The sequence below is a fragment of the Microtus ochrogaster genome (assembly GCF_000317375.1).
Source record: "Microtus ochrogaster isolate Prairie Vole_2 chromosome 14 unlocalized genomic scaffold, MicOch1.0 chr14_random_1, whole genome shotgun sequence".
Classification (NCBI taxonomy): Eukaryota; Metazoa; Chordata; class Mammalia; order Rodentia; family Cricetidae; genus Microtus; species Microtus ochrogaster.
The window spans coordinates 24130403-24136229 of record NW_004949096.1 but is presented as its reverse complement, the minus strand read 5'-3'; positions in this window follow the sequence as shown (position 1 = coordinate 24136229).

Below are 5827 nucleotides of genomic sequence, written 5' to 3'. Positions count from 1 at the left end.
GGGAGAGAGGGAGGGAGGGAGGGGAAAATGAAAAGGCCTTGGGAAGCAGGTCATTACACCAAGCAAATGACCTTGGCTTTTGAGCATTCTATCAGTTCTCTCCACATTTGAGTATCTTTTCCATATGGGTGCAGCATGTTTTTCTCTTGGTGGCCAAATGTTGGTTGTATAAGTTATCTTCCAAGAGCTCCAGGAAGGATTAATCATAGTTTCTCAGGACTAAAAGAGTCCTTAACAGTTTGTCTTGAAGCTGGGTAAAATAGTGCATGTCCTTAAAGCCAGCAATTGTCAGAGGCAGGTGGGTCTGTGTGCAAGTTCCAGGCCAGTCAGGGCTACACAGGGAGCAGCCAGGGCCTCAGAGTCAGTGTTTTTACAACCGCCCCCCCAAAAGTTCTGGTTCAAGTCAAGACTGCTGGGATTGAGACTCTCCTTGCTCTAAAGCTCCATTGGGCACCTTTTCTGTAACACACCTGAAAGAGAAAACCATTTCAACTGGGAGGGAGAAGAGATGAGAAATGGCAGGTTACCCCACTCAGGAATGGATGAGCACAGCTTCATGATGGAGAAAAAGGCCATTGAAGACAAGGAGGGGCTTGGGACAGGTCCAGGGTGGGCAATAAGAGGCTGAAAACCTCTATGCTCAGGGTGTACACTGAGGACTGGTGATGACTAGCAGAATGGAACCCCCCAAAAGAGGCTGGGTCACAAACCAGTAGCAGGAGAGGCGTTTGAGCCATGGGAACCCAGCAACTGCCTTCTTAATAGGAGGCAGCCACTGTGCAGATGCCTGCTGTGCCTCCCTCTTGGCTGGTGGCAGTCACAGCTGAGTGGCAAGTCATCAGTGCTGGGCAGCCATTCATCCTTTTCTGATGCCAAGTCCCTAGTCATTTTCAAAAGAAAACAAAAGCAAAACAAAACCAAAAAAAAAAGCCCAAGGAGAAAGTGAGCTTTCTGTCCCTTCAGAACTCACGTGGTGGGTGAAGCCATTGTTTGTTTTACTAATGAAGCGGCCACAGATTCAGTGCATTGTGGGCTGGATGTGCTCAGTTACTGAACAACTGTTGGCCCTCATTGCTGCTGTCACCAGTGATGTCAAAGGGCCACTATGGTTCTCCTGGTGGGGATGGGCAAGACTTTGTCAGCATCCTTTGCTCTCTGAAAATTCATTCCCAGAAGCCAAATGAGCACTTTCACTCTTGTAAGAGGCCAGAGTAAGCCAGCTCACCAATAAAAACATGTCTGTGCCTGATGGATTCCCCTCTGTATGCTGTGAATACCATTGGTTAATAAAGAAACTGGCTTGGCCTGGTAGGGTAGAGTAGAGACAGGCGGAGAAGACTAAACTGAATGCAGAAATGACTCCAAGATAGCAGGATGTCTCAAATCTCATCCCAGCATGAGTGAGAGTGGATGCCCTGGACATCTGAACAGCCTCTAAGCAGCTCAACAGGTTCCAGAAAGTCCTTCCTGGAAACTGAGACTGCCTCTCTGTAGTCCTTACTACCTATAAGGTCTAGTGAATCTGCTCAGTTTCAGGTACTTTCTGAAGCTCTTGAGTTGTTTGTTTGCTGACTTAGCTACCTTCCCTAAAGGTACTGTCCCTTAGAACAGTGGTTCTCAACCTGTGGGTCATGACCCCTCTGAGGACTGAACAACCCTTTCATGGGGGTCACAGAAAACCATCAGAAAACAGATATTTATGTATGATCCCTCACAGTAGCAAAATAAAGTTATGAAGTGGCGATTAAAATAATTGTACGGCTGGGGGAGTCAGCATGACATGAGGAACTGTAGTAATGGTTGGGTAACAGAATTAGGAAGGTTGAGATCCACTGCCTAAGAAAACCTTGTGTCTTAACAAGCTTCACTTTAAAGTAGAAAGTTTTACTCTGGAGGAAAGAGCAACACAACAGGGGTCTATGAGAAGCATTGTGAAGCAGGGACGGGCTTGAGAGGCCAGATGTGATAGCAGTATCACAGAGATGACGCTGACCTTGTAAGTTAAGGAACTTGTCAGGCCAGTGGGAACATGTTTTTAGCAAGCCACATGCTAACACATCACCACTTGGACTTGGAGAATAGGGATGTGCTGGCTCATGATGGACACTCTGAACCATTAAGATGGGCTAGCACTATTCAGCTGTGCTCCAATGTCACATGTCCCAGCACTTGGTTCATAGCCCTTGGTGTGTATGACACTGCCTTCTCCTCCCTGACCCCATGTTCTATCTGGTTTTGCTCTGACACGATGCCATTTTGCACTGCCTACTAGGATCAACTTGGCACTTTTCCTGGTCCTTTCCTGATGCCTCCACAGTCTGATCCTGTACCTAGGAATAACTAGCTCATCTAACCTTGCTTAAGATGCAGGACATTGTCTATGTGGTAATGGGTGTTGGTCTCTAGATCGTGGGTCCTTGGCTAAGAAAACAAGAATGGATTGATCTCACTGAACCACTGAACTTCAGCATTCCTGTGGAAATATCATTTCAGAATTTGTAAAATGAAATGAATCTTTCATTATATATTCTTTACAAAGGAATTAGGGCTGTCCTGAAATGTTGGAAACACTAGAAATGAGGTGTTGTCTAACTGCGTATGTAACACTCGCTACATGCAGCTATTTTAATGATCTAAAGTTAAGTTCAGATTTGCTCTGACAGTCTTGCCAGCCACATTTGTTACATGTGTGGACATGGGGCAGCACACGCAGAACATTGCCGTCGTTGCCTGGTTTTCCCCAGTATGCATACTGCACAGGGAAAGTCATTGAGCATGCTACAGAGAAGAATGGTACTGTCAGGTCTGTGACGTGAATGGCCGACTCCTTTCAAAGCAGAGGATGGTGTTGGGGAGGGAAACATTGGGTCAGCTGACCTTTGCGGAATACTGAAGATGTCACAAGTCTGATTAGCAACTTGGAACATTCAGAGAAAGACTAGATGGACTATGGGATGGATAGAAAAAAGAACACCCCTCAGTTTACATATTTGTCCAGTTCTTTGGCCTTCTCTCTGGCTCTGTCCCCTTGAACACCCTGGGCCAGGACCTCAACGCTGCTTTCCCCTCTTCCGTATTCCTGTTTCTCTCCTTCATGCGCTAGCTCAGCAGGGCCTTCCCTCACCAGCACAGGTAGTTAGGAGGTGGGGGCCAGTGGCTGTCAGAGACGCCAGTGTCCAGAGCATGCTTGCACTGGTTAGCTTTTGTCAACTAAGTATAAACTAGACCTAGGAAGAAGGAATCTCAATTGAGATATTGCTTCCACTTAGATTGAACTGTGGGTATATTCATTGGGATGTTCTCTTGATTGCCAATTGATGGAGAAGGGCCCAAAATGCAGTGAGCAGTGTCACTACTAGGCAGGTGGGCTGGAGCTGCATGATACAGAGACCTGAATGTAAGCCCGGAGGTCAGTCAGTGAGTAGCATTCCCCTGTGGTCTCTGTCTCAGGTCCTGCCTCCTGGTTCCTGTCCTGAGTTCCTGCCTCAGCTTCCCTTCATGGTGGACCGATAAGTCCAACAAACCCTTTCCTTTCCAAGTTCCTTTTTGACAGTGTTTTATCATAGACATAGAGAAATAAACAAAGGTAATACCATAGGCCCATAGGCAGAATCTCTAGTGATAAGTTTTTACATTATTTTTCATGAATTGAGAAAGCTGCCATAGTGCTCCAGCGCCCAATAACTAAAAACATTAGGAGGTGAAAAAAATGATTTTTGAGATGCATTCAGTAAGGGGTAACCAGAAAAATTCTTGGTGACTAAGTTACTCAGAAAGTTGAGTAGTTCAAATGTCTCTCCCTCCGCCCTTCGAGTCTGGTAGGAATTGTAATGCTACTGTATAATGTGAAAATTTTCAAATAGAACTAAACCCAGGTCTATAAATACACATGATTAAGGCTTCAAATATAGCACTGCTTTCTTTTCATGGGGGCTATTTCTGTGTGGTGATTGCCTAGCTGATATGCAATTTCAGAATACAAATGGCTTTTCTCCATAACTAATGGGGAAGTTGGCCGGGTGCTGCACACCCAGGTCCTCTCTGAGAAAAAGTCTGTTCAGCTGTGCCAAGGACTCTTCTGGATTATGTAAGCAGAGTGGACAAGAAGCAGTGGTGTGACTGCACATCCCATTAGGATGAAATAGTCTCTGTTTGGTTTGTTTCTGGTTCTAGAATACTGGCCCTTCTGGTCATAAATCATACAATGGTCAGCCACAGACAGGAGCCCAGGGCCTATTGCATGCTAAATTGAATAGACTGCAGTGTAAATCAGGCATAAATGCCAACAGGGCTTTTTCTGAGACTAGATTCACAAGCACTTAAAAAAAGATTAAATAAGAATGATGTAAATTCATTTATAACCAGAGTGATTAAAACAAAAAAGAAGTGGCTTCAATGGAACCACCAACTCCTACGAGCAAAGATGGTCTAAGGAGTTGGTCATTTCATCCCATCCCATACAAAGGGAGGACTGAGGACCATGTGGACCCTCAGTGTCATGGAGCCACCTCTCTAAGGTCATCACAGCCAACAGAACCCCATTCTCAGTCAGTGCTCAGGCCACATTTCATTAGTAGGATGAAATTGTGATGTTGGGTGTGCTTTAAACGGGGGTGAATTTGGTGTCAACGTGCAAATACTAGTTCCCTGTCTCGTTCTGTGACTTTGACAAATAGCATTTAGAGAAGTTGAGCTTTGAAAAATGCCAACATCCTCGGGTAATTGGAGATAAAGCACTTTGAAAGCCCGGCGTCTGTTATATAGTACATATTAAATACCAAGTGGGCAGGAGACATTTTCATTTGACTAGAAAGTCGTTCTTCAGTCTCAGTGATATTTGACCTTTCTGGTCTGGCTTCTGAATGCTCTTTTGGGGAGCATTTGGATGGTCTTTCCTGATGGCCCATGTTAGGCTAGAGTTAGACCAGGTGTAGAGAAGCCAGGCAGCAAGGTCGGAACACAACCAGGTGGTGAGACTTTGTGTGAAAGAAACAGATCCGGAGCAGTTGCTTGTTAAGATAAAGGGATAGGTGGGGAAAGAGACAGGAACCAAAACCACCAAACAAACCCAAGCCCAGGAAGAGCTAGACAAGCCAATAAAAGTGAAACTTGAAGTCTCTGCTCTAACACAGTCTCTAATTTTATATTAATATTTTTAAATTCTTCCTCTTAAGCATGGTCCCTAAAGTCATGAGCTTTAGACCCTGCCTGGGCTAAGCTGCTCAGGGACGCAAGAGGAACTTGGATCCCAAGGCCACCCTGGGATTCCATTTCCACCATCTCCTAGTGCCTGCCAGGATCAGCAGACACTACGGAAAAGGATCTGTTTGTGGATGTCTGTAATGATATTTCATTTGTATTTTAATAAATAAAGCTTGCCTGAAGATCAGAAGGGTAAAGCAGCCTCACTGGTCAGCCTTACAGATGAGGCAATGGTCACACACACCTTTAATACCAGTAGCCACATTAGTTTGCAAAGAAAATGGACAGTGGTGGTACATGCCTTTAATCCCAGCCCTAGAGAGAAATATAAAATGGGAGGAGACAGCTCTCAGATACAATCTCATTCTGAGATTCCTGGAGGCAGGATCATCATTTCAGACTGAGGTAGAGGTAAGAGCCTGTAGCTGCCTGTTTTACTTTTTTGACCTTCAGGTTGAACCCCAATTTCTGTCTTGTTGAAATAAGAGCGGCAGAGCTGCGTCCCCAGCGCCCGGCCGCCCACATGGCTAGCTTAGTTATGTCCCGAAATAATTACACGGAAACGGTATTCTTTTAATCACTGCCTGACCCATTAGTTCCAGCCTCTTATTGGCTAGCTCTTACA